Raw genomic sequence first — 12,830 nt, 5'->3', positions numbered from 1 at the left:
AACCAGAAAAAAATATAACAATTAACTAATAAAAAGAGTTTGGAGGAAAACACAATAACAAGAATAAAGACACTTGGGAAACAATTCAGAATGTGTGTTAGAAGTCAACTAAAAATAAATATTTGCAATAAACTTTTAAAGTAATAGAAATTCTCCTAAAACTTGTACTTTGGTGTTGTGCATCCTGGAATAGTTAGTCAACCACTATGGAAAATATCCTTTTGGTTTTATTATAACTTTAATTTGAGAATGTTTTAATGAAAATTTCACAACCTTATAGAAAAGTCAATTTTATTTGCATCCTAGAACACTGGTAACCTGCCTTAAATGCATTCTTCTTGGCAGTACAATTTTCAACAAGGTTTAACCTCTGATTTTAACATTTGAAATACTAATAGCCCACCAAATGATCCCTCATAAATGGAACACCCAATTCTTATATTGTAATACTTGATGAAAATAAATTTCCATATGAATTCTCACAAATATGATTTTCTATTTGAGAAAAAGTCAAAAGGTGACATTAGATGAAAACATCACATTAGTAAAATAGATTTTTCATAAGAAAAATGAAAATAACAAAAAATTCCTTTATATTTGAGTGCAGATGATAAATGGGAAACACGTATACTACTTTGCTTTGGTCACTTAAGAGACACTAAGTCACATTTTTGCTTCTGACTTTTGTACAATTTATATCTATTACCACAGATAACTAAGATAATCTTATGTTGACAATAGTTTACATGACATTCTTCTTTCATTAAGATTCTGGCAACACCCTTGAATATTTGGAAGGAATGTAAATTATATTAAAGAACTAATGTGTCCATAGATAGAAAATAAAGTCTTTCTTGTGATTGATCGTGTGAGGAAACTGTTAGTGTAGGAAAGAACTAGTAGTTTCAATAAGGGGATATCAAAAACTATGTCAGTAATACACAAGTTGGTTGTTGAAAATTCAATTTTTCTGAGATTTAAAATTTATCATTAGAACACAAAAGCAAAAATTATGCCATAGAAATAGTAATATGAATAAATTGTTTTTTAAACTTATCTGGTGATCTCTAATAATTATTTCAAGTTTTGCTACTATTCCCCATTTGGAGGACTTTTGTAGAAAATTACAAGATAGTAGATGAGGCTAGTGTGGGTTAATAACAGGACAAACTGAAGGCAGCTTGTGACAAATTCGTCAAACCACCCACACTATTTTTATCTCCATTTGTACCTTTTTGGAAAGAGACTAAGAACTTGATCCCAAAATCCTTGGAAACATCATTTTTTTCACAAACCACCAGACTCGCTTCTAGCCCAATCCTTGCAGCACTACTTAAGGGTGAAATTAATGTGGAAAAGTGGTCCATCTTCTTCATTACCACCAACAATCCTGACTAGCTACCATGGAAAAACAGATAAACGCAAGAACCAAGGAAGAAAAGTAGAGAGAATTTCCTGTGAGACTTACTCCAAAATCACACAATTTGTCCCCGAAGAGAAAGAAATAAAGATCTAGGCCAATTTCTATTCACTTCTTCCTGCACTAGAAATTTCAATTTCCTGCTGTACCAGTGTTTTCTCCAACTTCAGGTGAGAACAATGAGACCATCAGTGAATCAAAGCACTTTCCATTTCCCAATTGTCCATGTCCTTGAATGAAGGTTGTTAGGAGCCTGCAGCTCAAATTTCCATCTGGTCAATCCAAAGAGATTTCCACCTCCTGTTTGCATTCTGAATGAAATCTTTTATCTCCTGGTGATCCTTTCTCTTCAGGGGGAAAAAAAAAAAAAAGGAAAACATTAAGTGGGACTTTTATCTTCTGCTATATAGTCTTCTTCTATCTAATTCTCCCACCTTCAGAGGAACAAGAGAGTTGTGAAATAAAACTCACATCTCTTCAACTCACATTTGCCTTATTTCTCTTCCAGTGATTGTCCTTTGCCTGGTCTCCAGCATTTCTGGGAAGAATGGTGTCTCCCACTCAGTGATGAACATTATCACTTGTGGTCAAAACAACACATCTCAATAATTCTGACCCCATGTAGGTATTCATCCAAGCTCATTCATCAGCTCCCAGACCTAATTCTTTATTACTATTCTATTTTTTCCTTGTCAAATTCTTGTCTCCTACTAGGAGACTTCAATATACATATTAACTCTCACTCAAACACTTTAACCACCTAGTTTTTCAACCTTTTGTAATGCCAAAGGTCACTTTTAATGGGGTGACCAGTTCCTCCATTTGTCCTATTTCGTATTCTGCCTTAAGGTTATGACTGTCCCCTCTTAATGGTTGAGATAAAGGTGTTATAGACATTCCTTAATGTCATTAGAATATCAGTAACCTCCATCTATGAGGTTATCCCCACCTAGGCCTCTGTATTATGCCATTGTTCTTGTTATACCATAAAAGGCTTGCTGTCCCGATACTCTGGGCTAGACCCTTTGAGATGATAGTCTCATCTAGCCCTGGGATCCACTGGTCCTAGTATTTCTCTCCATTTAATAAACTAATGAATTGGTCTCTAATCTCTGTCCTGCTCAGTTTCTTTTGACATTACACTTTCACTTTCTACAAAATCCACCTCACCTCAACCATGCAAAAAGATGATCAGACCTTTACCCTTTTCATCACCCACAAATGGACTACATTCATATTCTAGAATTCCAAATGCCTTTTTTTCTCAACATAATCATTGACTTTCTGTTAGGATTCTTACAAGGTGCTAAGTCTGTTATCTAATTTTAGCATTGTGCTTAGTGGTTAATGTATTTAGTACTCATTGGAGTTCTACAAGATTCACAAGTCCAGGAGATTCACAAGTTCAGTGGAGGAGATTCACAAGTCACAGCTCCCACAATCCTACTCTTAAAGGAGGAGTCAACCTTTGAGTTCACACCTTTAAGAGATCAAAAATAAGGAGCTTCCACAAGCCAACTAGAGACTTTGGGGAGATTGAGAACCCAGGATTCAGTTGGGCAGAATGAAGAATTCAGAGAGAGCTGGAGGCTGAAACTGGCAGAGGCAAAAGGACTAGCAATAGGAGCTCTTGGAACCAAGGAGAGAGATAGCCTCTAAGAAAACTAACCGGGCTATTTTGAAGGAGACAATAAAGGATCTGAACTTTTAACAGCTGGCTGCATTTGAGGTGATTATTACTCTGAACTGAAACTAAGGCTGACTCCAGAAGCTCCCCAAGAAACCTGCTCCCAGAGAACGATTATATTTTAGAGAAGAGAACATTACAACTTTCTACTTATCTCTATTTCTTCTCTTACCCAATATTATATTTTGTTCAAAGCATGAACTCAAATCTTTCAACTGCTTTATGAGGACATTTGTTAGAAATGTTTCTTGCTCTCTTTTTCTTCATTTCAAGATGTTATTCATTTATCCTCTACCATTATATCCTCAGTTACCTCTATCTGACTTGATGAGTTGACTTTATTCCTTGCCAAGATCCACCTACACAAGTGGTTTCAAGACATCTCATATCTTCCAGTACTTTGTCTTTTTATCATCTCTACTTGGTTACTTATCTTCAGTCTCTCCTTATCTACTGACTCTTCTCACTTTTCTTTCCTATCTCAAAAAATTTTGATCTTTCCATCCCCCTCTTACTATTGTACAACATTTCTTCTTCCTTTTGTGGATAAGTATATTAAATAAAATAATATATAATAAGTACTTTCATATTTTCTCTTCTTTTTTTCACCTTTACTCCCTTACAATCTGACTTCAAACTTCAACAGTCAACCAAGATTGCTCTCTCAAAGTTATCAATGATCTTCTATTGGCCAATCCAGTTCTCCGTTTTTTGTACTCCTCTGCAGTCTCTTGTACTGTTAATCACCCTCTGCCCATGATACTCCCTCTTCTATTGTTTTGTTTTGAACACCGTTTTCTACTGATTTTTGTCCTACTTATTAGACTTCTCATTTTTAGTTTCCTTTGCTAGATTCTCATTTAGGTTATATTCTCTAAACATGAATGTCTCTCAACTGTTTTTGACCTTCTCTTCTCCTTCTATACCATTTCATTTAGTGAACTCAGCAGCTCTCATAGATTATATTATTCTCTCTATTTTGATGATTCTTTAAACTACATTTCCCACCTAAAAGTTTTGTAGACCTCCATTCTCATATGTCAAACATTTCAAATTAGATATTCAGTAAACCTCTTAAATTAAACATATCCTAAACTGAACTTATCATCTATTCACCTAAAACCTCCTCCCTACTAAATTCCCTATTATTTTCAAAGACAACACCATCTTCCTACTTGTTTAGCTTCATAACCTGTGTCACTCTGACACTCTCTCTAAGTTGCCCCCCATAATTGATCTATTTCAAAATCCTATCAATTCCACATGTCTTAAATATAGCCCCTTCTTTTCTCTAAGAGGCAAGTACCACAAAAATTTCTCCCACTATATAACTAACAAATGAGTTGACTAAAATGGAGTGAAATACATAAATCTGTATTCTTTTTAAAACGATTGATATCATATAGTTATTTACCTTCTTTGTCCTCCAATTTTCTTAATTTTAAAGTTAAAAAATAATATTCCTTGTCATGTTATTATCAATAAAATCAAATTATAATCTTTACACATGGACAAAGTGAATAGTTATAATAAAATACAAAAGTAGTTCACCCTTTTTTGAAATGTTCATTCTATTAAAAACATTATAGTTTTCATTCATTTTAATTTGGGGGAAAGCTGAATCAACCTTCACACCTTCTGAACGATGAAACAGTTTTGCTCAGCTCCCATCAAGGTGAAACAGGATAGGAAAATTCCACATGTGGTGCCTATCTGGATATAATTCAATTAATTGTGCAAAAAGATTTGAGTGATTGAATTTTCTCTGACTTCTAATGAAGGGCAAAAGTCAGACATTTTATGATTAGCTAAGTATAAGTATTTGAGGGAATACTTATATAGTAACATAAATTATAAGATCATATATTTATAACAGGAAAAAACCATAGATGTTATTTTACCCCTGCAGTTTGGGAGTTTCATTCTTTGTATTTGTATCCCAAGAATCTTTTGCAGCTAGGAAAGTGTTGGCATAGTGTAGGCACTTCTCTGTTGGAACAATTCCTCTATTTTAGTTTTAACAATCTGTATGACTCATTGTATGTGACATGATAGGGCAAAAAAATGAATGTTTTAGTTAAATAATATCCAATGTTTTAAAAAATTTAGCTTAGGTTGAAAGATCTAGCCTACAAGTGCTTTTCTATCTTTCTTTTTTTCCTCCTTCCTTCCCTCTTTTCTTTTTTCCTTCCTTCCTTCTCCCATCCCTCTTCCTTCCTCCTTCCCACTCCCTTTCTTCTTCTTTCCCTTCCTCCCTTCCTTTATTTCTTTTTCTTTCTTTCTTTCTTTTTCCCAGTAGAAAATAAATAAATAAATAAAAATATATTCTACACTCTTCTAGTTGGGTAGTAATGAATCACTTTTATAGGGCATATAACCCTAGCAAGCTTTCTTGTTGGAAATTGTTAGTCTGTCACATTGAATCCATGGGTCTAACCTCTAGTGCTGATTTCACCAGGTACCAGCCATGTGACTCTGACCAAGTTACTTTCACTTTGGAGCTTCAAATTTCATCCTGTGTAAAATGAAGATTTGGATTAGATTAACTCTAAAATCCATTTCAGTTGTAAAATTCTATGATTTTTAAAATAAGAATCTGACAGCTCAGCAAAGTTTAGTGGGAAAAGATTGGACTGCTCAGTATTTCTCTTAGCTCTGCCTCCCAAAAACTGTTCATGACAATTTACCTGCTGAGAGCCCTAATAACTTTTTCAAGGAACTTGTTCAAAGCTACTTGGAGCAGCAATAGAGAAACAAGGCTTTATAATAATACCTCATAGTGCTATGGTTCTATCTATTCCCTAAGCAAATGTTGGGTTTCCTTAGGCAAGGCAGAAATCCATTGATTTGTTTTTAGCTTACCATGAATTTTATTCTTTCCAAGAAGACCTATCTGGGTTGCTGCAAGTTAGGCTCTTACTCCCCTCTCACAAAATTTGAATTTAAATATTTAGCAAAGTTGACAAGAGACCCAAATTCATCTGCTTGATATTCTCTCCTGGGAGAGACAATTTATATAACTGTCATTGTCAGCTCTGAGTATTCTATGGATTCTCAAGGCAAATTCACAGATTGGTTCAAATAAACTTATGCTCAAATAATAAACCCAGATTTCATTCTCTCAATACTTTTTTGGATCCATAATTTCATTGTTGTGGGTATTCTTTCCATTTATGTAGATCCCAATCCTACTCTATTTAGTCATCCTAAATGTAACAAGGTTTTAATGTTGAGCAAATACATGTTAGGCAGTGTGATCCAATGATTAGACAATTGGAGTCAAAACTACTTAGATTCAAATACTGTTTCAGAAATTTATTAGGAGTGAGGTGAAAATGGTAGAATAGAGGCACCAAACTAGTTGAATTCTTTCAATAGTCCTCCTATAAACATTAAAATAACAACTCAAATCAAAATTGAGCCTGATAGAGATCAAGATGAGACATTATTTCAGTCTAACACAACTTAGGAGGTCAGTGGAGAGGTATGTGATACTGAGATGCAGTATGGCCTGGAATTTACCAAGCAGCAGTAACAAAGGTAGGTTTCAGAGAAGGTCATGACAGTAGTGATAGCAGCTTCAGGAATTGTTGTCCTGGAAATGGCAAAGAAATCAGACAAGTGATTAGAAAGAGATTAAAGGAGACCACTGGATGGAAGTGGGTGCAGCAAGGACAGATTGGAAACTCTATTGCCCATAAGCCGTTCTAGGTCACAGTTCTAGCATGGAAAAGAGAGATTGTAGTTAGTTAGAAGAAAGCAGGTGTCATTTTTCATGATTCCAAGGCAGAGTGCTAGAGCATATGACTTCAAAGAAAATGAAGATTTGTCCTACTTCCAGTATCAAGAGAACCACTAATTGCAAAGAGTAGCAGAGGGGAAAATGGTAAAAGAAATGAGAATGATGAAAGAAAATTACAAAAAGAAGATTCAGTTTGGCAAAAGAGAAGCAAAAATTAATGGAAGAAAAGAAATTAAAATTAGAATTGGTCAAGTAGAAGAAAATGGCTCCATTAGACATCAAGAAACAAACTCAAAAGAATGAAAAAGTGAAAGAAAATGTGAAATATCTCATCAAAAAATTCATGTGGAAAAAAAGATTGAGTAAAAACAATAATTATTGGGCCACTGAAAACTATGATCAGAAAGCAAAAAAGAACCTAAATATTATATTTAAAGAACTTATAAAGGAAAACTGCCCAGATTAGATCCACAGAGAGAACAATACACATACACACAAATACATGCCTATATTTATATAGACACATAAATATGCAAATATATACATATATTATATATATTTATATGTATGTATATACATATTTATTAAAAGAATCTGCTGATATCCTCTTGAAAGAATTTAAAAATGAAAACTCTCAGGAATATAATAGTCAAATTCCAGAGCTCCTAAGTCAATAAGAAAATCTTGCAAGTATACAAAAATAAACAATTCAAATAACTTAGAGTCATAATCAGTATCATGCAAGATTAGGCAGCTTTAACATTAAAGAAGCAGAGGACTTGTTATATAATATTCTGAAAGACAAAGGGACTAATATTGCAACTGAGAAAAAAACACCTCTCCACTAAAATTAAGTAAATCAACAATTACTAAAATAGAGGACTTTTAGTCCTTGTTTCCAGGAATTTATATATATATGTGTGTGTGTGTGTGTGTGTGTGTGTGTGTGTATATGTGTGTATATGTGTATATGTGTATATATGTGTGTATATATATATGTGTGTGTGTATGTGTGTATTTATATATATATATATATATATGATTTATTTATATGTAACGTTTTTTTATTTTGAATTCCAAATTCTGTCTTTTTTTCTAGTTCCTCCAATACACCAAGGAGGCAAGGAATGTGATACTCATTATATATGTGAAATTATCCAAAAAATATTTTCCTATTATCCATGTCTCAAAGGAAAAACAAAAAAATCCAGTGAGACAATTACACAATAATTTTTGCTCTATATGTGGATAGCTATTATCACCATGATTTTTTTCAAATTATCTTGGATCATTGTACTGAGCAGAGTTTCACATAGTTGATCACCATTACAATTTTTCCAGTTCTATATGAAATGATCTTCTGGTTCTGCTTCTTCATTTTGGATGAATTCATATAGGTCTCCCCAATTTTTTTCATAAAATGATATTCCTTGTCATTTTTATAGCATAATAGTTTTCTATTACAATCTGTACAATAATATATTCAATCATTCCCTAAGGCAGAAATATCCACTCAATTTTCTATACTTTGTTACCTTCCCAATAGATTCTTTGTTGTTAAACATGTTAAAATATGTTAAATCCAATATATGTATGCATATTTATAAAATTATTGTGCTGCACAATAAAAATCAGATGAAAAAGGGAAAAAAATAAAAAAGTAAAACAAGTAAACAACAAAAATAGTGAAAAACACTATGTTATGATCCACACTAAATTCCCACAGTCCTCTCTCTAGGTGAAGATGATGATCTTCATCACAACATCATTGAAATTGGCCTCAATCATCTCATTGTTGAAAAGAGCCACATCCTCAGAATTGATCTTCATATAATTTTGTTGCCATATACAATGATCTCCTGGCTCTGCTCACTTCACTTAAGTAAGTCTCTCCAGGCCTCTCCTATTGATTATTTCTTATAGTACAATAATATTCTATAACATTATTATACCATAACTTATTCAGCCAGTCTCCAGCTGATAGGCATCTACTCAGTTTCCAGTTTCTTGCCACTACAAAAAAGTTTGTCGCAAACATTTTGCACATGTGGGTCCCTTTCCCTAGTTTATTATCTCTTTGGGATACAAGCTCAGTAAAAATACTGAGCTTATATGCTCACACAAAGGGTGTGCACATTTTGATAGTTCTTTGTGCACAGTTCCAAATTGCTCTTCAGAATGGTTGGATCAGTTTACAACTCCACCAACAATGTATTAGTGGCCCAGTTTTCCCACATTCCCTCCAACATTCATCATTATCATTTTCTATCATCTTAGCCAATCTGAGAGTTGTGTGGTGGTAGCTTGGAGTTGTCTTCATTTGCATTTCTCTGATCAATAGTGAGTTAGAGCACCATTTCATATGACTGAAAAGAATTTCGATTTCTTCATCTGAAAATTGTCTGTTTATATCCTTTGGCCATTTATCAAATGAAGAATGGCTTGAATTCTTATTAATTTGAGTCAATTCTACATATATTTTAGAAATGAGGCCTTTATCAGGACCCTTAAATGTAAAAATTTTTTTTCCAGTTTATTGCTTCCTTTCTAATCTTATCTGCATTGATTTTGTTTATATAAAAACTTTTTAACTTATTATAATAAAAATTTATTTTGTGTTCAATAATGTACTCCAATTATTTTCATCACAAATTTCTTCCTTCTCTCCAGATCAGAGAAGCAAATTACCTTTGTTCTTCTAATTTGCTTTAGTGATTGCTTTAATTAGTGATGTCATTGACTATTGTGTCTTGTGTATTTAACGTTCCTCTATCTTAGTAATTACTAAATGATTTATATGACTGATGCTTTGTAATAAAGTCTAATATAGCTAGGCCACCTTCCTTTGTATATTTTTCATTAATTCACTTGATATCCTTGACCTTTTGTCCTTTCAGATGAATTTTATTATCATTTTTAGCTCTATACAATAGATTTTTGGCAGTTTGATTAATATGGCACTAAGATTAAGTAAATTGTTATTTTTATTATATTAGTTCATCCTATTCATGAGCAATTGATATTTTTCCAATAATTTAGGTCTGGTTTTATTTCTGTGAAAAGTGTTTTGTAATTGTGTTCATATAGTTTCTGGGTTTGTCTTGGCAGGTAAACTCAATTTTGTATTGTTTAATTATTTTAAATGTAATTTCTTTTTCTGTCCCTTGCTGCTGGACTTTGTTGCTCATGTGAAGAAATAATGATTTATGTGAATTTATGTGAGTTTATTTTACATTCTGCAAGTTTGCTAAAGTTGTTAATTGTTTCAAGTAGTTTTTTTTTAAGTTGATTCTCTAAACATACCCTCATAGCATCTGCAAAGAGTGATAGCTTTTTTCCCCCTGACATCTCTTATTTTACATTGTACTTTTGTAACTTTGATTACAAATCAAAGTTGTTAAAGAGTCACTACTTGTTCTTTAAAGATCTCTAAATTCCAATAATTATTAGTGTTTCTTTTGTTGCATTTTTTTAAAATTTTACTCATCTCTTTAGCTTTATTTTCTGAGTTGAAGATTTGTTTTCCACTCAGGTTCCTATCTTGCTGGGCTTTTTGTGGTCAGCCCTGTTTAATCTTATTCTCTCTACCAGTGATTTCCATGTTAATCTTTAATTCCTAGTGTTACACCCTAATGAGTCTTTATGGTTTGGAGTGCTAGGTATTTTTTTTGTTTTGTTTTGTTTTGTTTTTTTTGTTTGTTTGTTTGTTTTTGTTTTTTGAAGGGATTCTTAGCACAGAATATTAGGCATCTCAGAATTCATAAGCTTAAGCCTATATTAACAGTATGATGATTTTTAGTGATCACACGATTTCCAAGATCCTGACGTTGGGGATTCTGAACACTATGGGGTTTTCTATTCATCTTAGGACTTCTTTAAGTGGCTTTACATGCTTGCTTTCTCTTGACCCAAATTTTTGTAAGCTCTTTCTGGTTGTGCTTTGAAGATACTCTACTGATGATAATTTTGCTGACAGGTCCTTTTTTTTTTTTTTTTTTTTTTTTTTTTTTGACTTTTTACAAGCTTCTGGCTCATTTTTTGTGTGTCATCCCAGTAAATATAGTCATTTTCTAGGGAAATCTCATTGCATTTCTTAATTGTTATTCATATTTCTATGCAATTCAGGATTTTTCTTTAGAAGTTATGTAGAAGTTAGGCTACTTCCACTGACTCAACTTTACCACAAGTCCACCTTTCACTCTATAAAAATGAATGGCTTATTATTTTCAAGCCATAAGTAAATACAGTTTTAGATTAATTTTTGCACAGCTTGAAGTTCAGCTAAAATGTTACCACTTAATAACAATTAAATTGGGTAAGTTATACAAACACATTAAGGTTCAGTTCCTTCATCTGCAAAATGGTGATAATAATGCTTGCAATATCTACTTCACAAAGTAGCTGTGAAGAATGTATTTTGGAAAATACAAAACATTGATAAGTACTGAATAATTATGAGCTATTATCTTAATGCTTCTTACATGCAAGTCACTGTTGATGATATGAACAGACTGGTTACATTAAACAAAGTTTTTTTCTTTTCCTTGTTGCCTCTTGATTTATTTAGTAATGGTCCTGAGACAAGGATGTTCTATATGCTTCTGTCTTGTTGCATAAATAGGAGATAATGCATGTAAAAGACTGGCTTTTACAGTTAGAAGCAGTGTGGGACTACTGAATCCACTGTGCAGTTTTGCAAATTCAATCAAGCTTGATTTCCTCCTCCCTATCAATTTCTGCTACTTCATTACTACCTTCAGGGCTTACCCAGGATATACATTTTGATTATGTTAGTTTAATAGGGTGAATATCAAGCAACATGTAATATTCTGCTTGTACATTTTTAATGTACATTATTTCATATGTGATCAGAATTTGGTTTGAATTCTGATACTTTCTCCCTTTGTGATTTTAGACAATCAAGCTTTTACTAAAAAGATATTAGGTATGCTGGGGTACTGGGGGTTAAAAAAAGAAAAATGAAATAGACACTTCACTCAGGGCACTTCAATTTCCTGTAAAGTAAGAAAATTGGAGTAGAAATTCTATAAGTTACATTCCACCTCTGAATCTATGATCGCATGATTTCTTTTGTTTCCTATAACTCTGGATTATTTCAAATTTCTATGCAATTAATTTAATATTACCTTTGATATAAGGGAAATTTGTGGATAGGTAGAAGATAATTAAATGGATGGAGTTTTTTAAAAAAAGAAGAAAAAAGTACCAATAAAACAAAGCAAACTTCTTTTGAAAATCTTTAAAGTATCCTGTTCTTTTTTTTTTATTCAGAACTAATGATCTTTTAACGCCAAAATCACTTCCAATTATATTATTCTCAAAAACTTTCTTTTTCATGTAGAAACACAAACAGGCAAAACAAAATGATTAGCACAATTTAAAAAATAAAAGAGAAAAAAAATCAGACACATCACAGTTATGGTGGGTGACAGAGGGATCCCTCAAACTAGGAATAAAACTATAATTTTGATTATAAATAATAGTAAAGCTTTTAAGGAAATAAAATCAATGTAGATAGGATAATACAGAATATCATTTAGTAGAAAGAACAAGTAAACAAATGTTTATGTTAAAGAAATAAAAACAATTAATATTCTTAAAAAGGACTGAGATGAATTTCCAAATGTATGAGGTCAAAGAACACATATTATACGACACATAAGCAAATGAATTTGAAATAGATTTTAACCTATTTGATAGTTGTCTTATACAATTCAAATTTTAATTGATTTTTTAATTTAATATTTTATTTTCTCCAAATACATATAAAAACATTTTTTTAAAATTTTGAGTTCCAAATTCTCTTTCTCCTTCCACTTCCCCTATTGAGAAGGCATGAAATTTGACAGTTTATATCTATGTATTCACACAAAACATAAACATGTTTGTAATGTTGTGAAAAGAAACACAGACCAAAACATGCACACACACATGCACAAATGCACACTTGAAATATAAGA

This window comes from Sarcophilus harrisii, chromosome 4 (assembly GCF_902635505.1).
Source record: "Sarcophilus harrisii chromosome 4, mSarHar1.11, whole genome shotgun sequence".
In the NCBI taxonomy this organism is placed as follows: domain Eukaryota; kingdom Metazoa; phylum Chordata; class Mammalia; order Dasyuromorphia; family Dasyuridae; genus Sarcophilus; species Sarcophilus harrisii.
The sequence above is the reverse complement of the archived record's forward strand: the minus strand, read 5'-3'. Positions refer to the sequence as shown.